At 45.6% G+C, this 26,631-nt stretch overlaps 1 long non-coding RNA gene across 1 annotated transcript; it reads right to left on the reverse strand.

Moving 5' to 3' along the window:
* Positions 1 to 444: 444 nt before the first annotated feature.
* LOC139437383 (uncharacterized) lies at positions 445 to 26,631 on the reverse strand. The gene is made up of 3 exons (XR_011647138.1): positions 26,120 to 26,631; positions 20,395 to 20,501; positions 445 to 827 (listed from the first exon to the last, which is right to left on the reverse strand). It is a non-coding gene; the product is annotated as an uncharacterized lncRNA (long non-coding RNA).

Raw genomic sequence — 26,631 nt, forward strand, 5'->3', positions numbered from 1 at the left:
CACAACTAATCAACTCACTCAATAATTAAATTTTAAAGAAAATACTTTTTTGAACAAATTAGCTTGTATTTTCAGAATCAGCAACTTAGATATTTTTATCACCTGTTCGTAAAATTCCACTTCCTTTCTATGTCCACCACCATAAGTTTTTCTCTGCTGTATTTCAAGTTCTATAATATTGTTGCAATGTCATCTATTTACAAATAAAACTGTCCATCAGCATAAAGATAAAATGTATTTGAGGCGCTTTAAAATTTTCAATTACTTTCTTCAATGTGTCTTGATTAATTTTATGTATCTCTCTTCAGATTCATCCCTGCTCTCTTTTCTAAGTTTTCGCTCAATGATGCACCATTATCTAGCCTCCTCTTCATATCTAGTATGTAACACAGCGCTGGCATATAATAGGCATTCAACAAATATTTGTTGAATGGATGAGTGAATGAATGCATGCATGAATGAATCCAAACTGATGATTCTTCATATTTAAAATAAAGGCCCCTTTGGGAATGTGATGAAATCAATGGATTCTCTCCTCAGATAGGGGTCATAAAGCCCATTCGCAGACCTAGGGTTTGTTTAAGCCAAATATCAAGTTAAGGTGTTAAAACTTTTTTTTTTTAAGATTTATTTTTATTTATTTAATTCCCCTCCCCTCCCCCGGTTGTCTGTTTTCTGTGTCTTTTTGCTGCGTCTTGTTTCTTTGTCCGCTTCTGTTGTCGTCAGCGGCACGGGAAGTGTGGGCGGCGCCATTCCTCGGCAGGCTGCTCCCTCCTTCGCTCTGGGCGGCTCTCCTTATGGATGCACTCCTTGCGCGTGGGGCTCCCCTGCGTGGGGACACCGCTGTGTGGGGACACCGCTGTGTAGCACGGCACTCCTTGCGCGCATCAGCACTACGCATGGCCAGCTCCACACGGGTCAAGGAGGCCCGGGGCTTGAACCGCAGACCTCCCATGTGGTAGACGAACGCCCTAACCACTGGGCCAAAGTCCGTTTCCCTTAAAACTTTTGAAAACATTAAAAGGTACAAGTACACCATGTTATAGGAGTGGAAGATGGTCTCTGATATTAAATTTATGACCTGATAATTTAAGACACTCTCCCTCACTAGTGGACCCTGAGGGCTCATGGGTAATGAAGAAAGGATTGGAGGGAAGTGGTACCCAGAAGCATCCACAAATCTTATTTAGCATCAAGTGCCCATAGGGAGGCCAGCTCTTTGAATTATAAATAATCTTAGGGCTCAAAGGCACCTTAGAACAGTGCTCCTCCAACTTTAAAATGCACATGAACATGAATCACCCTGGGAGTCTTTTTGAAATGCACATTCCGGTTCAGTGGGTGTTGGGGATTGAATCATGCCCTGCAAAAGACCTGTTCAAAGTCTCCATCATGTTCCTGTGGGTGTTGAACCCATTTGTAAATAGGAACTTTGAAGGTGTTTTTATAAGTGAAGGTGCGGACTCATTTGTGAATAGAATCTTGGAAGAGCCGATTGAAATGAGGACAAATGGAATCAGGGTGGGCCTTATTCCAAGTGGCTGAAGTCTTTATAAGGAGAAGAAATCTAAACAGACACAGATGACTGAGCAGAAGTAGAAACCAGAAGGAGAAACACGTGATGGAAGCACAGAGGCAAGCCAAGGAATGCCAAGGATTGTGGCAAGCCAGCACTCTAATGCTACAACCCTCGGAGAAAGGATGGACTGTCAAGACGTTGATTTTAGACTTCCTGCCTCCAAAACCATAAGACAATAAATTCTCATTGTCTAAACCAACCCATGGTGTGGTATTTGTCCTAGCAGCCCTGGCAAACTAAGACAGTGGGTTTAGGTGGAGCCTGAGATTCTGCATTTCTATCAGGCTCCCAGGTAAGTGTCCTGGTCTACCCGTGGACCATAATTTAAGAAGCCAGGTTTTAGAGCATCCTGCTAAGAGCACACCAAATAAAATGTTTCTTTGCACCCCTCTTCCAAAATTCATCATCCCATACACCCGCTTTCAAAAGCATGTCTTATATTATTGTTACTTGATCCTACAAAGCATGGTGTTCATAGATGCTTCCTCAAAATAATAAGAACAAAGAACCCTTTGAATTATCCAAGGCAGGTATCAGCATCCTCTTGTTATAGATAGAAAAATCTGAGGGATATGGGTGCGAGGTACCTTGGGAATGGGGAGTATTTGTGGTACCAGCTAAGCATTTTTTCTCAATGGAACATTCATCGAGGCAATTCTACACCAGGGGATTTTCTTCTGCTTCAACTGTCTCATTGTTATGCAAACAAGACTTCTACAGCCAGCCAAATAGATTTGGACATTGGTTGGTTTGTTTTCTCCCAAATTGAGGCTATTTGGAATGTCTTGACCAATCTTGCTTTAAGGGAAGTGCTGAAAAGTAGGCCCTAAATAGAGCCTTGGCAAATGGACCCCATGCAAACCTCACTATCTATCTTTGTCTATCTATGTAAATATACATGCATTTAACTGTGTAAATTCAGAAGCCAAGCTTCTTGCGATTGAATACTTCGGTCTAGGCCTGGGTTTCTCATCTTGGCACTATTGAGCTTTGCGCTGGATAAACCTTTGTTGGGGACAGGGGAGCTGTCCTACGTAGGGGAGCAACCCCCACCCCCCACCAGCTTAGATGCCAGTAGTATCCCTCCCCCAAGCATGACCACCAAAAGGGTCTCCAGACACTGCCAAATGTCCTCTGGGGGACGAGCAGTGGGGGCAAGAGCGCCCCCCTCGCCCCATCCCCACGATGCGGGTGTGCATTAGCTGAGAAAGGATTTCGGAAGTCTTGCAAGCGAAGCTATTTCCTAGAGATTTACGGTGGACAGGCCACGGTGAGTCATTCTTTCCAAAACACAATCACACTTCCCACACCCCTTGTTAGGGTCCTCGCTGTTGCTGCAATAGAGAAAAGCAAAAGCGAGGCTTTCCTTTTAGGTGGCGGCTTGGAGACGCCCCGGGCGTTGATTAGCATGTGAATGGCTCTTCCGAGCTCGCTTCCCCTGCGCGGTGCTGCATCTGGGGGAGGAGAGACAGAGGGCAGCGCTGGCTGGGGAGACCGAGGGACTACGCCCTCCCCAGGGGGAAGAGCCATTTGCTCCCCGAAGACACTCAACCTAGCAAAGGCCTTCTGCATAACTGCCAGGGAGAAGTGGCTTCCACTGCACCTGGAAAGGGAACGCAGGTGTGCTGCCCTGGCGAGGGATGAAACAAATCTTATTCATCATCATCAAGGCGCCCGGGTCCAGCTGCCCCAACATTTCCCGGCGGCCCGGCAGCGGGGCGCCTCCGATTGTACCTGGCGGAACGAGTCCTGCTCTGTGGTCTCACACTCCCTCTGCCCGCACATACGTACACTCCTAGAAAATTCTAAAATAAAAACAACACACAACTGAGCAGAGTCAGAGAGACAGATAAAGCAGATACAACCCCCAGATATTGGTTCCTTTGAGGGCTAAAGAGACCCATGGGAGTTATGGTCATGGCCGATGGGGTTAACTACCAGGTCAGATGGCCCCTCTTTGGAAATGGTGTTTATGTGTGATGAATCTGGACTCAGATGGGATCTCCCTTCATAAGACTTTCATGCTAATGTGCTGGAGGTGCAGTTAATGTTGGGGTTTAAGATATATTTAGGGGATTTGAATCTCTGGACTGACAATGTGATAGCCAGGTCCTGAGCCTCAACAGACTCCAGCACCTACAATCTGTTTTATTGGACTTACCACACTCAGCTAAGATGGAGTTGAAGAAGGACAACCACCACACCATGGAGCCTAGAGTGATTACAACTGAAAGTGGGAGGATTGCATCCAGCATCCATGTAGAATCTGAGCCTCCTCTTGACAGAGAGGTGCAATGGACACAACCAATCCAATGTCCACATAGAAGAGGTGGCATTGGATTGGGAAAAGTGGACATGGTGGACGATGGGTATGGGGAAAGGCAGGAAGAGATGAGAGGTGGAGGCGTCTTTGGGACATGAAGCTGCCCTGGATGGTGCTTCAGAGGCAATCACCGGACATTGTATATCCTCACAGGGCCCACTGGATGGAATGGGGGAGAGTATGGGCCATGATGTGGACCATTGACTATGAGGTGCAGAGATGCCCAAAGATGTACTTACCAAATCCAATGGATGTGTCATGATGATGGGAACGAGTGTTGCTGGGGGGGAGGGAGAGGTGGGGTGGGGGGGGTGGGGTTGAATGGGACCTCACATATATATTTTTAATGTAATATTATTACAAAGTCAATAAAATAAAATAAAATAAAAAATAAAATAAAATAAAAACAACATGCTGCCTCCCCGGCCTTCTGGTCTGCAGGAGAGCCTCGCCAGTGAGCTGGGGCGCAAGCCTCCACCCCGCACTTCCAGTAACTGAGCTCCATGGACAGGGTCCAAGGCAGGGCCACGGGGTGCCTGGCTCAGTGCTGAACTCCAGCAACTCTGGCAGCGATGCTGAGCAAACCGGGTTCTTGACTTCCCGGGGGCACTAATAAAAACCAATTCCTGAGACACTGGGGTTTCCAAGAGAGGAAGAATTTGTTTGCACATGCCAAGGTCAGTGGCCTAGTGGCTCCAGAAACTGCTCCTGGAACTGCATTAAATTAGATATTTATAACAGCAGGATGCTAACGAATAATTAGGGGTGGGGCTGGCACAGTTTCCTTCATTAATAAACATTAAGGAACTGAACAGAATGGGGGCGGGTACCAAACCAGGGTGAGTCACAAAGTTACAATCATTATCAGAAACCCCAGGCATCTGCGGGAGGGGGATACCGTAGAACAAAGGTCAGAGTCAAGGTATGTCATATGGCTGCTAAACAGAAGATGGCGGCGTGGTTACCACCATGATAAACGGGCACAAGGGTGAGCCTGGTTTGGGGATAACCATAAACTAAGGTAAGGTCAGTCTAGAATGACCGTCACACCAGCGAGCATACACAGGGACAGGCTGAGTCTAGACTAACCGTAATCAGGGGTGAGATCTGTTTAGAATGACCATCATAATAGAGGACCAGGCTAAGTCGAGCCAGTTTCAGTAATTTCAGATATTAATTTTTGCCGTTGGTATTCTACAGGCCTCTATATAATGATTTAGTAACTGTAATTATTTGTTCATTCTTACCCCTTGGTTCCGGCATGTCCTCAAGTTGTCGTGGGCACAAAGGATTCACTGTGAAGGGGTGCTGCTAACCAGGTGAAAGACAAACTCCCAAAGACCGAACCTTCTAAAATCACTTGATAGAGCTTGCGTCTGCAGGCAGCTTGCGTGCCAGTCCAGGGCAGGCTGCTCAAGTCTCCCAGACAAAGGGAATTTTCTCTTTTTCTCTACAGCCAGGGACCCTCTTCCTCCCAAATCTCCTACTCTGTCTCCTGCCCAATCCCACCCTATCTCCATATAAGGAATTTGGAGAACAGTTCAAGGCCAAAGCATAAGGGTCTCACTGATACTTTCTGTACATGCCTCTTGTCTTCGGCAAGCACATGTGGCCCTAGGAATTCTCCCATTAACATGGTTCCCATAATCTTTTCCCATAATCTTCCTCACTCTCCGAACTTTGCCTCCAGGAACTATTTTGAAACTCTAGTTACGGCACACACAAATCATCCCGCCAAGCAGACGCTACGAGTTGGGTAAACCGGGACAAATGTCATCCCCCATTTCTTCAGTAAATGCTCAGAGAAAAACTAACATTATTTTTCAAGTAAACTGTTCAAGTTGGGGAAGCTTTCCATTTCTGATGGATTCTTTTATTGGCACCTGGCTCCCACCACTTTAAGTATTTCCGTCCCAAAAGCTTCCAGTGAAAAGTGTGATCTTTGAGCAAGTGATTAAAAAATGTACCAGAGTAAATTCACCAACATTATTTATAATAGCTACGAAATTGAAGCAACCAAAATGTAAACCAGAAAAAAAGACAAGTAAATTGCTGTATATTCATATGATGGAGTATAATGGAGCCGTATGTATATTCTCAAAGAACACGTCATCTAATGCTAAGCTTAAAAAGGATTCTGAATTATGGTCCTGTTATATAAAGACAAATAAACCAAAATAATGATGTTTATCTCTTGGGAGAAGACTGACATTATGAGTGATTTTTAATCTCCCTTTTTGTAGATCTTTGCAGATCCCAGATTCTGTCATGTGAATTTATACTGCTTTTGCAGTCAGAAAAGTTTAACAATTATTTTTTCATTTCACTTGATATAAATGTCCAGGTTGGCAGAATTCTGAGATGGCCTCCAAGATTTCCACTCCCTTCTATGTATTTCCGTTATAATCCACACCCCCTTGAGTGTGGGTGGGACCTGAGAATAGGACACATGTTACCTGATGAAGATGAAGAGTCTGTGCAGATGTAATTAGGTCCCTAACCTGCTCACTTTCAGTGAATTGAAAGTTTACCCTGGGTGGGTCTCACCTAATCAGGCGAGCCCTTTACAAGTCCGTCTGGGGGTAAGAGGTTTGAAGCAGCAGAGACTCGTCTTCCTCCTGCTGACCCAGAGGAAGCAATCCTAAAGAGCTCTGCAGTCCTAAGGAAATGAATTCCGCCAAGACCCCCATGTGCTTGGAAGGACCCCAAGCCTCCGATGAGACCCCAGCCCTGGACCCACGTGAGACCCTGGACAGAGTACCCAACCAAGCTGGGCCAGACCACTGACCCATGGAAACTGTGAGATAATAAAATGGATGTTGTTTTCAGTGTCATCTGTTATACAACAATAAGAAATAATGAAGCCGTAAGATAGGGAATCAGTAGATGAGTCCACGTGGACATCAATAACCCCAAGACGGCTGCTGGAAGACCCCCACCCCCAAGATTCTGCCATTCAGAACAAAGACTTCTAGATGCCAGGAGAAGCCCTGGATATACCCCAAGGCCTTTATCATTGGGCCCTCATGGCTGATTGATGGGTGGGGTAATCAATCAGCACAGGAAACAGCTGGAACTCCTTCCTATTAACAAAGGGATGGAATAATTGATAGTTCAAAAAGTGGCGCCAGGCCTGAGTTCTCTCTCTCTCTTTCTTACTCTCTTGCCTCTGGACCCCAACTCGGGCTGCCTTCTCCCCCGCTTGGATCACCACGCAAGGAAACCTAGGGATTAATAACCTACATTGGGAAATTGTAGTCTGTAAATCAGCCCTCTTTATCACTTTTCAGCCCTTTCCTCTCTGCCTGGGACCCCTGCTCTGTTATTTTCTCCCATTTCTCTTCCCTCCCTGCCTGAATAAATTACTGACCTAACTCACCCAACGTGCTCTTGAAATTCATTTCTGCAGCATAGTCGAAGAACCTAAAAGAAATCTGGTAACAATAACATAGGCATCGTTTTAAAAACCCAAAGTAAATCCAGAGCCCCACGATGCCGCCAGTCCTGCCAGCCAGCTGGGAGAGCCAGGCCTTGTCAACGGAGGAGTGAAGGCAGGACGCTGGAGGCTGCCAGCAACCACCCCCTTCCCAGCAGCTGCTCTTGAAGGGCGATCTGGGCGGCTCAGAGCCACGGCCCCTGCTGCCCACTTCCTCCTCAATCCCTGGGATCCAACCTCTTTCTCCCCACTTTATTAAAACTGCTCTGGTTAAAATCACCGAAAGGCGGCAAATCCCCATGCCTGGGCGAAGTCCACCCTCTCCCTTCTCTGTGCCTGCTCTGCAACGCCAAGCCTTCTTGGTGGAAAGAAAATGCGCAACATGGCGGCCACTGTGATTAGGGGAAGGCCATCCTCGGAAGAACACACGGCGTGGCCCGCACCCACGCCACTCCCTGGTACCTGTTCTCCCTCCTCAGTGACTGCCCCATTCTTCCCTAATCTCCTCAAACTTCCTACCTCTGCTCCTCAGTCCCACCCCTCACCAGGAACCTCACCTCCCACTGATGTCTGCCTGAGACTCAATTAAGAAAATGATCTGTCAGCTAGGGGCTCGCTGTCTCCCATCATGATTTACAAAGCTACCCTTGCTGACCCCTTTCTTACTGATTCAGCCAAAACGGAGGAAGCTTTAGCTCCCTCAATGGCCAGTCCCTTCCCAAAGACTTCTCTCTCTTTCTCCTCCCTTCCTCTCTCCTCTTTCTCCCTTCTCTCTGTCTCTCTTTCTCCCCTTCTTCTCTTTCCTTCCTCCTTCTCCTCCTCTTCCTCTCTCTCTCGCTGCCTGTTTACCTCTCTTCTGCTCTCTCTTCTCTCTCTCCCCCTTTGTCCCTCCCGTTTTCTCCTTTTCCTCCTTCTTCTTTTTCTTCTTCACCTCCTCCTCCTTCTCTTTGTCTCCCTCTCCTGCTTTCTCTTGTGCTCTCCCTTCTCCGCTCTTCCCTCTTCTTCGTCTCTTCCTCCTGCTTTCTCTGTCTCTGCCTCCTTCTGCTTTCTCTCTCTCCCTTTTCTTCCTCTTCTCTTCCTCCCTCTTCACCTCCTCCTCCTTCTCTGTCTGTTTCCCTGTCCTGCTTTCTCTTTCTTGCTCTCTCCTTCTCTCCTGTCTGAGCATTCCTAACAGCACATAAACCTATTCTGTTACTCTCAACTTAAAAGATCCTCCCTCAACTCCACTTTTGCCTTCAGCCACTGCCACATCTCCTCACTCCTCTCCACAATCTAACTTCTTGAAGCAATTTTCTGCACACAACATATCCACTTTTTCAGCCTCAGTTCACCTTCTATCACACTCTCTTCTGGCCTCTGACCCCTGTCCTACCTGAAAATACTTCCTGGAAGTTGCCAGCCACCCTCACTGTGAAATCCAGTGGGCCCTCTCTCCTTCACCTCTTCCAGCCAAGTGCCTCTCCACTGTGGATGCTTTCCTTCCTCTTGCTCTCATGGTACCACACTGCTCTCCTGTGGTTCTCTCTGCCTCCCCACTCCTCTTCCTCAGTCTTCAACTCCTCCATGGCCATCCTCAGAGCTTCATCCTTGGTCTTCTTCTTTCTACATTTTCTCTCCAAGGGATCACTTCTAGTCCTGTGGCTTAAAACACCAACCCAATATTGGTGATCCCTAAATGTCACCAATCTTGCTTCTGAGTTATCTTGATTACTGCCCCTTTGCCACTCACAACTAGACAATCTACAGAACTGCTACTTCCATCCCTGAAATTCATCCCAAATATTTTCTCATGACATTGCTCCTCACAGCTGCAGCTGGAGGCCAAGCCCCCATCACATCTCCAACAGGTTGTGTCTTCCATCTTCTCATTCAGTGGTTCCCCTGACATTGATCAGAATGACCTCAGAAGCTTTAAAAATTCCAGGCCACACTCAGACCAATTAAATCAGAATCTCTGGGAGTGGGGGTCCGGGTCCAGCCATCACTCAAAATTGCCAAAGCTATGAACATTACGTCTAAGCTTGTCAAGGATCTACTGTTTCCTCCCCACCCAGACATGGCTCCCTTATCTGTTGGCTTATTGTCTGCTCGCTGTATCTACTATATTGTTTGCTCACTGTCTCCCCTTGTTGTGTCTGCTCATTGTCTCTACTCACTGTGTCTGTTCATCGTGTCCACTCATTGCTCATCTTCTTTAGGAGGCACCGGGAACCAAACCCAGGACTTCCAGTGTGAGAGGCAGGTGCCCAACTGCTTGAGCCACATCCACTCCTATCTACTCTCTTGAAGATCCTGGAACACTCCAACTTCCATACATTTGCCCCTACCATTCTCTCTCCCTGGGCTCACTCATTCATCTGGTAAACCCACCTTCTTATAAATTCTGCTCAAAAGTCTATTTCTTATTTGTGCTCCCATAGTTTTCCACAGTTCTCTGTTGAGCTTCTCAAAGCGTTTATTAAACTACACTGTAATTATCTGTTAACTAGTCTTCCTTTCTCATTGGCCTGGGAGTCCCAGGATGATGAGGATCAAATCGTGTTCATTTATTAATAATCTCTAACACTTTCAGGGTGATGGACCAGTAGATATACATGCTTATGTTGCAATCTGGAAAAAAGGAAAAAAAGGAGGAAAATAGAGAATGAGAAAAGGCACAGAGCTCAGTCTCTAGTTGGTAGTCAAGTGACTCCCAATAATGAAAGTAATGCAAAAGAAGGAAGCAGTGTCAGGAAAAAGGTAAGACCGGTACTACTTCTTAGCCCGAGCAAGAAAGGTGCTAAGTAAGACCACTCTTTCTGGCTCTTATGTGTCCACTAAATACCTTGGACAAGTTTCTCTGTCCATAAGTTTCCTCATCCGTGAAATGCAGTTAAGAATAGTACCCAGCTCATAGGGTTGTTTGGAGCTTAAATGAGAAAATTAGTATAAAGTGCCTGACAAAGTAGCTGGTATATCACTATTCACTTAATGCAGCAAGATATCATTGTACCAACTACTGCTCCTGCTATGTGACTCATTATTGCTATTAGCATTTATTAGCAAACAAAATAAATACACACATACACGGTGACATGTGAGCTAGCTAGATCTCTGAAACATCATTTTCAATGCTTAACAAAAATGGAAATTTCATTAACTAGCCATGATTCAGAAATACATGCTACAAAGTCCTTGCTGGATAAAATGATGCTAATCCACAATAAAAGTCAAATATTAGGAAAAGAGCAAAGCAGAAAACTAATATCAAAGGCTGTTTCTTTCAGCCAGTTGACCTTTCCTCCTGTACATACTACTAGCACTGAGGTAATTGAGTCATTCCTAAGACTTCCTTCACTGCTCCTCCCGCCACTTGTCTGGGGAGTAAAGGGTGCGAATGGCGTATGCTTGTTTGCTGCAATAAACTCCGTGTTAAGCCTTAGAGGAAGCCTGGATGGTGCAGATGTTGTCTTAGTTTGCTTGAGCTGTTATGACAAATACCACACAATGGGTTGGCTTAAACAGTGGGAATTTATTGTCTCAAAGTTTCGGAGTCAAGGCATCCAAAATCAAGGCATCTGCAAGGCTGTGTTTTCTCTGAAGTCTGTAGCCCTCTTGTGCTCGCAGTCCTCTGTCCCATGGAGATCTCTTGCTCCAACTCTGACTGACTGGCTGTCTAAATTTGCTCTCTTTATCTGGTCACAGGCTCCTTCTGGTCTTGTGATTTCTTCCTTTAAAATTATTACTCTTCATACGAGTGCTTGTATGAAGGAACCCATCATTTTTACCAGCACTGGACAGTCACTGGGTGCCCCACGGGCCGCGCTGGCTAACAGCCCACACTCTCCCTCACCTGAAAGCTCACCTGCCTGAGAAACAGGCGGGAGTGTTTGACCTGGAGCCCCTGCTCCCGCGGCACTCAGCGAGAGTGCACAGGAGCCTCCGAGTTCCTGGTTCTGCCCACATCCAGCTGTGGAAATGACTAGGAAGGAGCACAAAGGCCAGAAAGACAGTCAGAGAGCCTGTGAAAGAACTCGCCCACACCAGGCCGTCTCTTCACACCCATCAGCCCCCAGCCCCTTGGACAGTTTTTTCCTCTATCCACTTAGTTGAAAGGTGCAGCCCCCAGGGGGACGCAGTGGCCAGTTGTCAAGGAAACCTGGAAGTATCCCTGCCCTTCAGTCTGCAATTGTGACTAAAACCCCTACTGTTAAAATCCCACATGGCGCTAAAGCCTGAGAGTTAATTTTCTAGGCTCCGGAGCCAGACTGCTGGAGGCAAAACCCAGTGCTTCACATACCAGCTGTGAGCGTGACCAGCTGGACCAGACCTCCTCATGCTCAGTCTTGTCATTTGTACAATGGGGTGAAAATAGTACTTATCCCAGAGGTTTGTTGTAAGGATAAAATGAGTTGAGTAAAGCCAAGCCCCAGGAATCTCCTTGGCACCCAGGGAACGGTGTGTAAACTCCCTGCCTTGTGTTTAATGGCCTGTGGGTGTATGTGCATTTCCCACCCCCCCAGTTAGAAGCTTGTGTTTTCCACAGGGTTAACCCCTGAGCTGTGCAGCAGGGGTGATTTTGTCTGCCGGGCACATCCCTGAGAGCCAACTGCTATTCCAAGGCTCTCGACATGAGCTATTGCTCAGCCTCCATTTCCAACCTCTGCCCTGCATTATCGCCGTCCTGTCCTGTTTCGGTGGTTTCTGTCTTGTCAGCTTGTACCTGGAATCTCCTTCTCAGCTGAGACCCTCCACAATGAACAATTGGCCTTTCCTGTGCCTGCACTTCTCCAAAGCTGCTGCCTCTCTCAGGTGGATGCTTCTGTCCCATGCTCTGCAGCCCAGGGAGAACTTGGGGTGCTCCATGTTGCACCCCACTGGCCTGGATGGGGGATTCTGACACCCAGAGAGCGGGATCTGTTGTGGGATGGATTTGATCACGATTGGCAGGAAAGGGGATAGGAAAAGATGTGGACTTTGTCATCGGTCTGTAATCTAGAGAAATAGAGGCAGTATAAAAGCAGACATAAGAAATTTAGTAACATATGAAAAATCAAGGGATATCAAATAAAGCAGGTTTTTTTAAGGTGTCTCCCCCAAGTGGAGTTCAGAGGTGCTCAGAAATGTAGGTCCAGCTCTCACCTTTCAGGTAGGCACTGCATATTTTATATAAAAAATAAGCACATTTTATAGACGAGCATCTGAGACAGGAGGGCAAGGAGAAGCCCGTTTCCCTCCTGTCAGGATCCTGTTTTATGGAAGCTCAGCAAGGAGGGAGCGGAGTGTGCACCTGGTGGAAGGAGAGGGGTGTGCTTTGCACTTTTCCTGCCTGCCTCTTCAAGTTTCGCTTCAAGCAACTCATGTGTCTTCTCCCAGGCCTGCCCTCTTTTGCTCAAGCTGATGGCCACTTGATGGCCCCTGTGTGATTTACAGGCTTTGGAATTAGTTGATCCAGAGCAAGTCAAGAAATGCCTGGAATTTGCTTGGAATTGGTTCAGGTAAGCTTAGTCTGCTGCAGCTGATAAACATGAGCAGCTGCTAATAGGTGGGTAGGAGATTGGAAAATTCTAGAGACACATAGTTCACAACTGTGTGTGTACACACAGACTCCCGGGATTATCAGTGAGTCAAATTTTCTCTTTGGCTCAGCCTTAGCATCTCATGCCCACCCATCCTTTAAATCTGCCTGCCTATTCATTAGCACACAGGACAAGAGTAGAGTCCATTACTTAATTGAACTACAGTGGCACTACTTATTTTTAGCTTATTTGTTCCTCCAGGTCAGGAGGGCAGCCTATCCTTTTATGATTGTGCTAGTAGTATTGGGGATTACTCAGTTTCCCACTTCTTTACTTCCCCCTATTTTCCTGGTGATAACCACAGATATTCATAACTCATTTTCTTTATGTAATGAGCATGTGCCAGAGATTTCTAATTCATCAAAAGTGTGGGAAGGGGTACAAAAATGAGGGAGGGAAGAGAGGGCATTTTATGCTTAATACATGAATACCGGAAACTCATTTTATATCTCCCCCAAATTCATGACTATGGAAGAATTCTGGTTGGACATAATGCAGTGGTTTCTAAATTAAGGAATATGCAATAACTGTGTTCAGAAGAGATTTGTTTGGGCTTGAGAAAAAAAAGGTGGCAGAGGAGGGGGAACACAAAGATGAGGGAGACACGGGGAGGGAAGAGGAGGAGGAATAAAAGAAGAGGTAGGAGGAGAAGAAGGAGGAAAAAGAAGAGGAGGAGGAAGAGAAGGAGAAAGAGAAAGGAGGAGGAGAGGAAAGAGGAGGAGGCGGAAAAGAAGAGGTAGGAGGAGGAGGAGGAAGAAAAGGAGAAGAGGAGGAGGAAGAGGAGGGGGGAAGAAGGGGAAAGGATAATGAGTAGATGAAGATGAAGGAGAAGGAGGAGGTCATTTAGACTAGAAGTTCTGACCTAGAGAGCAGATCCTCCAAGAAATCTGAGAAAGATAAGTTTGAGAAACTAATATGATGTTCACTCATTCATTTATCACTCCCCAAGTTTTTGAGGAGAACCAGACCATACTTTTGCAGGAGCATTATTACACATTTATATCCTTGCAGGCTTCCAGCAGCACATCTCTCCTGAGGAGCATGAGTTGCTGTTGACAGCACATGCCCAGGACCCCTTCTAGTTGCAAAAGCCATGGCCTCCAGAGTCAACGGCTGTGCAGGAGAACATAGACCCCTCGACAGTGCTCGGTAGCAGTGCAGATGAAGACACAACTGCAGGATCCAGCTCAGAGTCTGAACTGCAAAGCCCACTGGAACTAAAGCGTCCAAGTGTGTCTGCAGGGGCAGAGGGGTGAGCTTGCCATAGGTCTATCTCTACAAGGGACTGATGACCCCTGGGAGCCTTGGGGGTGGGGTTGGGGATTCAACCCTAAGGAAGTTTCCCATAGATGATCACAGTCCCTGCCACCCAGCATTCTCCCTCATCCCATCTCCCACTGACTCGTCCTCTCGCTCCTGGACCCAAGGTTCTAAGCCCCAAGGAGAAGGGTTCTAATAAGGAGACATCCCAACATTTTTTACTCCCTTTGTGAAAGGAATGAGAAACCCCCAGACAGCAATGCTGTAACCATGGCCAACGCCAGGGAAGGGGGCAGGATGCCTGAGAGGCAGATCAGCCTCAGCTGGAACAAAAGAGAGAGAATAGCATCACACACAGGGCCACTTGGGGTACCTGGGGGGCCTCAGCCAGAAGCAGCCAGAGGCGGGGATGCTGGAGCTGAGAGCCATGCCCAGGGGCTGGAGAGTTCTGGAGGGGTGCTGCAGGTCCTTCCTGCAGGCACAGACACTGAGTGTCTGATGAGCAGGTGCTGTGCTCCCACCCGCTGGCAGGGGCTCAGAGAACGTGTGTGCACACTGCAGGGGGTAGGTGGGAGAGAGTTCTGGGTCACAGCAAGGTCACAGGGGCTCTAGGCCAGGAACACAGGTCCCCTGAGTCTCCCATCACGTTTCTTCCTAGCGTGGTTAACAGGGACCAGGGACAGCCCTTTTGGCTCTCAGCTAAATGAAGATGGAGACAACCCAGTTCTTGAATATAGAGGAGACAGCTGCTGGTGGGTCCCAGGGACGCAATGAAATATTCATTTGAAAAGGCTTTGATTTGAAAGTGGAAAAGCACAGAGGAAGGAAACCCCTGTTCCTCTCCCAGACCAGTCTGTGCATTTTCCTTGGTAGTTTCCCTTCACTGGTCTTGGGGATTGAATGAGCAGATGTGGAGGAGTTTCTACAGGGGTAACAGCTACGAGGACGACTGATTCCTCCTTATCTCCCACATCCTGGAATAATACAATAGCTTTCTCCACACCCATCTTTTCCATGTTAGCATTTATTCTCTCTCTCTCTCTCTCTCTCTCTCTCTCTCCTTCCTCCCATATACAGGATATCCTATTATAATCCAACAAGCAGAGGATTCCCAGACCAGCGACTAACTGGAGAAGCATTTGAACAGTTGCTAGCCTCTCTTATGAGCACTGGGCCATATATTCTTTCAAACCATAAGAAAGTTGAGCCTTTGCTTCATCGGCATTGGCTGCTATGTGAGCTCTATCAGGGAAGAGGCATCCTCCTTAAGTATATCGAATAGGTCGAGCCATGTTGATTCATGAAGAGAAAATCAGTCCAGTACTTTTTAGAATAATGTGGTTGTTTTTCATGGGCAGTTGCTCCACTGGCAGCTTGGACGATGCTGTGACTCAGTGATCAATGTCATATTCACTGCAGTTGCGGGGGCAGGTGCAGCCATGCTCTGCTTTTCCAAGGAGGCTTTTTTTGGGCTCAGGCATACTGATTCTCTGAACCATAGGAAAGACGACTCCAGAGAGCCTGGCAGGAGAGGGAAAACCAGAAAGGCTCTGACTCTCCCATGCAGCACATCAGTGAGGGTTCTTGTGGGACGGAGTAGAGCCTGGTGAAGTGGCAGAACCTTAGAAGGGTCTAAGTTCATATCCCAACGGGGCCTGGTAGCTCCTGGACCATAGCACTGGATCAACTCCAGGACCTCTTCTTTCTCTAGCTTTTACCGTACCTCATCATTTAGGAAGCATGTTGTCTCCAAAGAGCAAATAGGAGAATTCCCACTCAGACAGCTGCCATCACTGCTGTCAAGACTCAGTGAGTACTGGTCTCTAGGCAGAGAGGAGATGAGAGGCCAGGGTTTGTGCTGGGGTGGAGGCACCAGCTGTCCCAAGATGTGGACTGTTCTTCAAAGCCTCATAAACTGAACTCTTTCTGGGGGCCATGGGCTCCTCAAAGCCCTGAGGACCATGGTCTCAGTTTACCAGAGCTGCTATGACAAATACCACAGACTGGTTGGCTTAAGCAGCAGCAGTTTATTGGCTCATAGTTTGGAGGCTGGAAACCCAAAAACAAGGTGTTGGCAGTTATCCCTTCTCTGAAGTCTGTAGTGTTCTGCTGGTGGCTTGCTGGCAATCAATAACTCCAATCACACCAGATTAAGGCCCACTCTGATTCATACTGGCTTCATCTTAATAGGCCCTTCAAAGATCCCATTTACAAATGAGTCCATATCCATAGACTAGGAGGTGAGATTGAACAGACCATTTACAAGGAGTTCACACTCACAGGACTGAGAGTTAGAACTTGAATATGTCAGTGGGGGACAGTTCAATCTACCACAACCAGTAGAACTGTCCTTATTCCCAGGAGACCCTACATCACAGCTCCCAACACTGCCTGCCCATCACATGTTCCTCTGTGACCTATTGAGGCAAGGGTAGGAAACACGATCTACAGGCTTTGTGCATTTTCATCCTTGTTGGATATTGGGGAATACAAGGAACCAGGTTACAAAAATGCACTCACGAAATCCTCTACATATACCCTCCAAGTGGAGACCATTGTCCTTTACCATTCCCTTCTGGAACAGACATAGAGTTAGGCCCATTCATGGCTGACCCATTTGTGTCCTTGACTTGAACCAGATCCTCTCTGAACTGAGACCCCTCGATGAGGGGTAGGTGGCAGGAGCAGAAAGAAGGGGAAATCCCAACTTTGAGTTTCTTGGGGAAGTATGGACCTGAAGAAAGAGCAGGACCCTAGTTTGTCACAGGTTGGATGTCCTGGACCCAGAGAGAGGAGAGGGAGGTGGAAGGGTCTGTTTTGCCTAGAGCCCTGGTACTAACAAGGATGTTAACTTGAGAAGCTGTCCTGCTCCCTAAGTGGCAATACCAGATCTTGTTTGTGGTGGTGCACCTCAACTTACCCTCATTCAGACACGGCCTCCTTATGTAGCAGTACTACCCTAAGTTTCACCCAAGTTTGACCCTGAGAGGGTTATGGAGACCTGGGCCAAGCTACAGAGAGGAGGAGGGTAGACTCCCATCTCTCAGAATGTTCATAGCTACCAATTCTCACACACTCCAACAGAATCGTTAGTCCTAGGGATGTCTTTGGAATCCTGACTCTTCTGGACGAAAATAAAAAGTGTTCAAAATAACAACATGCTGGGTGTCACAAGGTCAACTTGATAAGAGACCAACAGGTTAAGCAGCAGGTGCACTGGGCAAAGTCATATAGGGACCCTACCCCTAAGGAGAAGCCAGAAGGTTCTATTTCATCCCATCCTCTCTGACAGAGTCACCGTTTGTCCCTGCTTCAACATCACCCCTCTTCCACCTTAGATAACAGCTGTCCATTTGTTGTCTTTGAATTTTGGGGAAAGATTGAAAAAACTGAAGTGCCCGACTTGGGGTGGTTAATTTCATGTGTCATTTTGGTAGGTTATGATGTTTTGTCAAGTGCAGTCCTTCTTATTACTGTGAGGATATTTCATAAATGGGATTTGCATCTATAACCAGTTGATTGCATCTACAATTAACAAAGGAGATGGCCCTCAGCAATGTGGGGAGTCTCATTGTCCAATAAGTTGGTGGTCTTAAAAGCCAGAACTGAGGATAGAAGTCAGAAAGAGAATTTCTGCCTCCACTTCAGCATTGGTTCTTGCTGGAATTTCTAGCCAGCCAAATTCCCCTGGAGAATCCAGACTAAGGACTTCAGCACCACCTTTATTGGAATTTCCAGCTTGTGGCCTGCCCTATGGACTTGCCAATTCCTTATAATAAATCTCTTAAAATATACAGATACAGATGCAGATGCAGATGTAGATGTAGATATAGATACTGGTTCTGTTTCTCTGCAAAACCCTGATTAATACACAACTTTCTAACATATCTTTACTTCTTTTTTTTCATCAGTTACATCAACAGTTCCAATACAAGTTAAACAACAGAATAATGTTAAAAGAACATAAAAGCTTTAGAATATTAAGAATCTCACAGCAATAAGGGATGATTTACACATTCAATTCAACAAACACTCATGTTGTCTAGATGGCATGAGTTATACAGAGATGAAGTAAAATCTCTGCTGCCCCATAGCTCACCTCCTAAGCAGCTCACAATTTAAGAGTGAGAGCACAGCTAGTTTTAAAAGGGCTGGTCATGTCATTCCCCCCACCACCTCTCAAACCCTTGAATGGCTTCTCATCTCATTCTGTATAGGCCAAAGTCCACATAGGGGCTTATGAGTCCTATTTCATTTCCCTAGTGCCTGTCCTTCACCTCTCTGACCTCCTCTCCTACACTGTCCCCTGCCTCACTCTGCTCCAGTCAAAGTGGCCTCCTGTGTGAATCAAATAGCCAGGCATACTCCCACTTCTTGACATTTGCACTTGCCTTTCTCTTTGTCTGGATTGCTCTATCCTCAAGAGCACACATCCAGGAAGTGGCAACTCCAGCGCTTTTCCCATATTTTCTTTGAAATTTTCTGTCACAGCTGCTTTAAAGGATGGCTAAGAAGTCAAAGTACTTGCCTGTTCCTTAAATACAAATGGTGCTTTCTAAAAGGATTACTTGCTTGTTTGCTTTAGTAGCTACTTTACTTTCTTATTAATTTATTCCACAGAGCCCTTGTATTAGTTAGCTATTGCTGCATAACAAGCTTAACAGACCCCTTGTGTTAGTTAGCTATTGCTGTGTAACAAATTGCCACACACTTAGCAGCTTCCAACACACACATTTATTATCTCACAGTTTCTGGGAATCAGGACTCTAGGCCCAAATTAGCTGGGGTCTCTCTGCTTCAGGGTCTCAAGGGCTGCAAGCAAGGTATTAGTCAGGCTTAGTTCTCACCTGAAGGCTCAGCCGGAGAAGGGTCTATTTTCAAGCTTACTTGGGTTGTGACTATAGGACTGAAAGTTTCACAGTATTTATTTATTTTTAGTGGGTTGTCATCCACTTCGTCTAGGCCAGTGGAGAGCAAGAGCAAGTCTTCTAGGAAGACAGTGTCTTATGTAACATAATATAATCACGTGGTCATCATCTTGGCCGTATTCTATGTGGCAGAAGCAAGTCACAGAACCTGCCCACACTCAAGGGCATGAACACCAGGAGGCAGGGATCAGGGGGCCACTTTAGAGCCGGTCAACCACCCCTTTTGCATCAAACTTGACACGGCCTGAATTATCACTACTTGTAATTTATCGGAGCAGACGAGGATCCAGGCAGGGAGGAAAGATTCTATCTGTTTAATTTTGCCAGAGCCAGAGCCTTCACAGATTTCCCTCCAAATCTTGGAAATTCCTGGTTGGAAAGATGCTCTGGGGCTGGTCGAGACATAGCTGTGACGAGGACAGGGGATTCCTGTGTTTGCTTTGGGAAGGTGACCCAGGAAGACTGGAAGTAGCGCTTAACCAAGAAGCCACTTCAGGACCTTCCTGCTCCTCCATGCTCTCAAATCCCTACTTAAGCTGAGCTCCACATTCCTCAGGGAGAGGCCACCAGAGAAGCCTGGACCCTAGCGAGGCAAAGCCAAGGCCAGCTTCCAACCCCTGAGGAAGAGCAGAAGGCTCAGCACCGCCAGAGCATGGAGGGTGGCCAAGGGCCTCCTGGAGAAATAAACAGTCATTCGGCATAAGAAAATTTCACTCCAGTGGCAGGCCTCTGCCTTCCAGTTTGTTGCACTTGACCCCATCGCCATGAAATGCCCCTCACCCGACAAATGCCACCGCGCTGTGCAAATGAACTAAAGGGCTGAGAAAGAGAATTTCAGTTCGCATTCTTTAAATACCCCTGCCTTCCAGCAACACCATGTTTACAGCCTTCTGAAAGCTCAATCCTTAAGGCAAGAGATTTTTCTCCTCCCTTTACAATAAATGGTAAATTTAAAAAAAAGAGAGAGAGAGAAACAACATGCTGTGCTTTAATTTTAAGTGGAGCCATCCTGGGCGTGGCGGGAACACAACTACTTTTGACTTGCAGTTTGGCTTGGTGGTGGGGAGGGCTGCAGGGCTGACAAAGTGGATGTGATTGCTGTAGCCCTGGCAAAGTCTCAGCCCTTGGCGGGGGGCGGTGGGGGATGATGAAGAGCTCAGAGAACAGAGGGGCAGGTCCCCACTGCCAAGCAGAACGGCAGGCATCCGACCCCACTCCGCTCCCCACCAGCATGGGGCAAAGAAATCTGAGTATTTTCACCAAGGCAGGGAGCACAGGGAGAAATGGAAACCCACAGAAAGTACACTCACTTAACACCACACAGCTCCAGATCCAGAATTCGTTCGGGTTCTGTATTTTACTCTTTGAATGTATTTCGGCAAGACCCTGAACTTCACGGTTCCTCACCTGTGCTCACCTGTGCAATAGAAATAATAATTATAATATAATAATAATAATAATGCAAGCCCAGGCAGGGCTGGTGTTAAGTGTTTGGTGCCCGGTAATGTATTTTGCAAAAAAAAAGGTGATATTGTTACCATGAAATGAGAATTTTGTCCTCTTTTCCCCCATTTTACCTTGTTTCCTCCACTGTGTGTGGATTTTTTTTTTTAAGTCATAAGCATAGTTTTTATAAAATTTAGGAAGCAAGACTCCATATTACTCAGCTATTACTCAGAGAATATCCCATGGATCTTCTAGAGTCCATATTCCCTCCTTCCTCCCAGTGCTTTCTAGGATTTGGGTAAGGCAGTGGCAACAGGGACAGGGGCCTTTGAAATAGGGGACTCTGAAAGGAGGGCAAGAGCTCCAGGGCAAGGAGTAGAGAGACCCCAGCGGGAATGCTGCCCTTAATTACCCTATCCCTGCCCCCCACTTCCCCCACAACCCACCCCCCGTAGACTCCAACTGGGCCAGAGGGCTGGCAGCCTTGCTGCGAGATAAGGACATAGGGTTGATTGACACACAGTGAAGAAGACAGTGCTGGACGACAAGGTTAAGAAGCATGACCCTTTCTCTCAGACCCAAATTTGAAGCTAATATGGCCTGTGCATAAATTCAAACTTATTCTATATCCAAGTATGCCTGGTTCCCTGGAAAGCCAATTGAGAGGTATAAACTCTATAGACTTCAGATATTCAGGGGGGATGCAAACTACGTGTTAATTAAAGCTTACCTGGAATGTGGGGGGTTCGTGTTAAAGCTTACCTGGAAGGTGGGGGGTATGTGTTAACTCAAGCTTACCTGCAGGATATAACCTATCTGATACTCAGATAAAACACTTGAAGAAACTAACAAAAAGGCCCTTTTGCATAAAAGCACCTTTGACTCCCCACTCCTATATCCTCTGTATAAAAGGAACCCAAAAATCCTATTCGGGGCTCGGTTTTTATTAGGACAGGAGTCCACTGAGTCTGGCCAGTTGTAATAAATCTTCCTTCTCAGCTTCTCGTGTCCTAGCCTTCAATACTGCCTACACCCGACTTCTCTCTGCTATAACAAAGACTGACTGTCCCTTTCCTGTTGTGTAACCTTTGTAGAGCTACTTAATCTCTCTTTCCATCACTTTCCTCATCTTAAAAAAAAAAAGAAGAAATAAGTTAGGCCATGTATGGAAATGTTCCGGTAGTGGAATGGGAATTCACTCTGGAAAATCTCCCATGTTCTCTCAGTGAAGAAGTCAGTTTGACAAACTGGTTTCTCTCACAACAATCATCACCCCCTTTCTGCCGTCAGTGACCCCAGGGAAGGGAGCTAGACATGGTTTAGCAACCAAATACTACTTTTGTTTTTGTTTTTGTTTGTTTAAATATTTTTTCTCTTTCAATACCCCAAGTTTTTAAACTCCATTTAGTTTTTCTAAATCACTATGCATCCCATTTCTTTTTTTATCTTTTTATAAAGATACATAAATCATACAAAATGTTACATTAAAAAATATAAGATGTTCCCATATACCCCACTTCCCACACCCCCCACTCCTCCCGCATCAACAACTTCTTTCATTAGTGTGGTACATTCATTGCATTTGATGAGTACATTTTGGAGCATTGCTACACAGCCTGGATTATAGTTTACATTGTAATTTACACTCTCCCAGTCCAGTCAGTGGGTTATGGCAGAGTATATAATGTCCTGCATCTATCCCTGCAATATCATTCAGGACAATTCAAGTCCTGAAAATGCCCCAAATCACACCTCTTCTTCCCTCTCCCTGCCTTCAGCAACTCCTGTGGCCACTGTCTCCACATCAATGAAATAATTTCTTTCATTTCTAGAATCACAATAATATGCTTCTTTTTGAAGATTGTGACACCTGTGAGCAAGATCTTTATCTTTAAAGCAAATGAAGAAAGGACTAGAGACTTCCTACCAACCCAAACCAGGACCCAGGTGGACTGGCAGGGGAGAGAGACTGTTAGAGAAACAGTGAGGAGGGGGAGTCTATTTCTGGCCATCGCAGGAAGCTGATGAGATGCAGACCCACTCCAGGGAATGATGGAGGCATCTCCAAGACTGCATGGCCTCTGGGAAGCCCTGGAGCCGTAGAGAGGGGACTGGGCTTCATTGAAGGGAGGAAAATGGAGACAGCTTAGAGATTTCTCTGGATGAGGCAGAAGGCAAAGACAGGGCAGGCTGACCTGAAGTCAGAGAAGTGGTTCCCTCAAGGTCATAGGGAAAAAAACCCTCTTTCACTCAGGAGCCAGAGGGTACCTGAGGGTTGAGATGGTGGGACGGGAGGTGGTACAAAGGATGACGCAGGTATTTAGAGCATGGAAGTCCCAGCAGACTTCAAGCACACCCAACTTTCCTTGGATACGTGTGTGTGTTTCTTTATCTCTCATCTCATCCAGGGGAGGTGGGAAAAGATGGGTGAGGTCCAAAATCTGGATTCCTGGAAGCTGTGACAAGCAGGCTGCCCTGTGATGGTGGGAGTAGCTTCTGCAAAAGGAGCCAATGATAAGATTTGGGTTATGTAGTAGATTGATTCATGTCCCCACAAAAGACAGTCTTAATCCACATCCCTGTGGATGTGAGCCCATTTGTAAATGGATACTTTGAAGATGTGATTATTAGTTAAGGCGTAGCCAAATTGAATTAAAGTGGGTCTTAATCCATATAATTAGAGGCCTTATAAAGAAATTCAGAGAGTCAGTCAATGGAAACCAGAAACTGGAAGAAGCCAGAAGTCAGAGAAAGCCACAGAAGAAGACTAAGCATATCTCCATGTGATGGAGGCACTGATGAGAACCAAGGAACCCAAGGATTGCAGCAAGCCAGCACAAGTATGCTACAGACCCCAAAAGAAAACAAGACCTTCATGTGAGACTTGTAGCCTCCAAAATCACAAGACAATAGACTCTTGTTGTTTAAACCGACCCATTGGTGGTATCTATCATAGCAGCCTGGAAAATTCAGACAGGTTATTTGCTTTGCCTCAGTTTCCTAAGTAAATAATTCAATCTATCTTAACTAAGGAGAAAAATGAACTTACCTCATTTCCATTAAGGATGAGTTGAGGCTGCTGTGGAAAAGGGACCCTTGGTGGCTCTGCAAGCTGGGGTCCTAGCACCTGGTCAGCTCCTGAGCCAAGAGGATCAGTAAAATGAGATGCCGGAATCTGCGACTTCTAGAGAGGCTCTTTGGCAATAAATTCTCACCTGCTGCCTGAAACTCTTCATGTTGCCATCTTGCTTTCATTACATCAGTTTGAGAATCATCCCTGTTAATAAGCAAAAAAAAAAAAAAAAGATACTCCCCAAGGGGCTGGGTGAGTCATTCATAGCCTAGAGCTCCTCTTGGGGTTTTGCCTGAGGTGACGGTTGGTTGTGTGGAAAGAAAGATGCATCCTTAGACCACAGACCCAAGAGGAACATCCCAGCCAGGGTTTCCTATTCAAACAGCAACAGGAGAGGCACTGGGTTCCTGGAAGTTAGGGGAGAGCAAGTGTCCAGAGGTCAAGAATGGTGCAAAGAAGGAAAGTAAAGGGAATAGAAGACCACCTCCCCTTGGCTAAGGAAGGGCCCAATGTCAAGCAGATACACCGTCATTCTCTTTTATTAATTTGGGAAACTGCTTATCCAGAAGGTGGTCTTTAATTAAAAATTATTCCTGGGCAAATATGGTTTCAGTACCCCAGGATGGACAGGACACATCCACCCACACAAGCACCTCAGAAATCTTCCCAAGAGCCTACAATTGGGTTGCCAGATAAAATATAGAATGTCCAGTCCAATTTTAACTTCAGATAAACAACAAAATAAATTTTAGTATTACTATGCCCCGTGAAATATTTGGGACATTCTTATACAAAAAAATTTTCATAGCCTATCTGAAATTTTAATTTAAGTGTGCATCATGTATTTTTATTTGCTCACTCAGGTAAGCATGTTCTATAAGAATTTCAAGTTAAAACAGATGGATGGGGGATGGGCAGGCTGCTGATAGGGTGACATCTAGGGGTGCTTCCAGGGTTTGTTTAGCCCATCCTAAATGTATCAATACAAATGCTTTGGCTGTTATTATAGACATCTAATTCAACTGATTTAACCAGAAGAACATCCATTTTTCCTTTTTACTGGGAATCCAGAGACTAGGTGTGCTCCCGATAGTTTTCCATGGTATGGGTCATCAAGGACTTCGATTTGCCTGCTTTGTCATCCTCAGTGTTGGCTTTGACTTTAGGCTGAGAGCAAGATGGCAGCCACAATGCCCTGCCTGACTTTCAGATGTGGCACATGGTTGGCATGACAACTGAGTTGTAGATGAATAAGACAAAGGTAGATGAGCTATTCAGGATCCCATGACATCTATATGTCTTTGGAATTGTGGCCAGTGAAGAACATGTAAAGAAGGGCAGAGTGATCCAAGAGTAAACATATCAGTTGGAGGAAGTTATCTGACATTATTAACATCTGAGGAATAACAATGAAAGTGTATGAGGCAACTACATAAAAACGTGCCATTGAAATTGACTGTGTAATATATTAATGGAAATGTCTGAACTAAAATCCTTACAATGTTTTTCAAAATGTATGACTCCTGAATAATGTACGAGAATATTTGATTTGCTCATCCTGCCTTTGGGAAATTACCTGTTGCTGACAAATGCACGAAGTGCAAATTCAAAAGGAACTTTCTCTGCAGCTTACAAAGAAAAACACTCAGGTTGATTTATGGAAATGATTCCCTACTGGGTCATCTCATCTAGCAAATGAGATGCCACTTGCACTTGACCTTCATTCTCTCTTTTATCTGAGTCACTTCTATAAAATAGAGAACTATTTATCCAAGAACAAAACCATGGGAAGAGTGTAAATGCTTTTTGAATGTCATTTAAAAGCAGTTCTTTGAGAAACATTGCTAAAGGGTGCATTCTTTAAGACAGTGAAGGAACATCAAGAGAATATGCATTCGCAGTTGTACCCCAATCTTTTCTCGGCTTCCCTAACAATTAAAAACTAAAAAACCACATGGAAAGTCATGTCAAGGTTTTGAAATATCAAAGCCTAAATACAATTTATCAGATTTGATTCCTAGTTTTCTATGAAATGTGAAGGTTACCATAGACCATTCAAATCTGAAAATCCTCCTGGTAATTTTTTCTCCTCTCCACCTAAGAAAATACCCTTCTAAGGAGCTCACATTTGGACTAGAGCATGTACTATAAAATGAAAACTCTTGCTTTTCATAAGTGTTTTCATGGTGTCCATTGTTCACCAATTCAGTTAGAAACTGTTTTATATTCAATTAGATATTTATCAAGTCTCTTTCAAAATATTTGAAAACTCATTTACTCACAATGTACTTTTGATGAGTCTTCTGATCTAAAATAGGTAATAGAGGAAAAAGGTATTTGGGGAAATCAGCAGATGGTTTAAATAAGTAGAAGTGGGTTCTGGTCTTCTTTCTGGCATATCCTGTCATTGTGATTTGGGACAAGATGAAATTTCCTGGACCTTAAGATGTTGGCATTAAGTAAGGGTTGCATTCAGCTGCATGCAACAGTAAATCCAACTAACCATAGCCACTTACCTAAAAAGCTTCATTTGCTCCAAAGTAGAACTTGTCCAGGGCTGATGCAATACCGCATGATAGCATTACAGACTGCCATTTCTTTCCTCACTGTGACTTTCATCCTCTTGTCATCTCTTGGTGGCAGGATGGCTGCTCCACCTCTAAGGCTCACAAAAAGAAAGAAGGCAGGGGAAAGCAGGAAAGAAGAAAATCAGGAAAACATAAGCCTTTGTCAGGAACCCTGAGAGGACATCTCCACATCTCAAACTGGTCATATGGCCACCCCCTGAAGGGTAGGAGGTCTGAGAAATGAGTTAATTCACTGGATACATTGCAGCACCAAATAAAATGAAAGTTCAGTTGTAAGTAAGAAAAGGGAGATACGTACTGGGTTGGCAAAGAGCAGTGTCTGTCACATGTCTCTTCTAACACACATTCTGCCATTCATTCGCTGTTGGATTTAACAAAAATAGACTGAATACTTACTATCTCTAGGCAGTCTTCTAGGACCTAGGGATGTAGTAACAAAT

This window comes from Dasypus novemcinctus, chromosome 22 (assembly GCF_030445035.2).
Source record: "Dasypus novemcinctus isolate mDasNov1 chromosome 22, mDasNov1.1.hap2, whole genome shotgun sequence".
Classification (NCBI taxonomy): domain Eukaryota; kingdom Metazoa; phylum Chordata; class Mammalia; order Cingulata; family Dasypodidae; genus Dasypus; species Dasypus novemcinctus.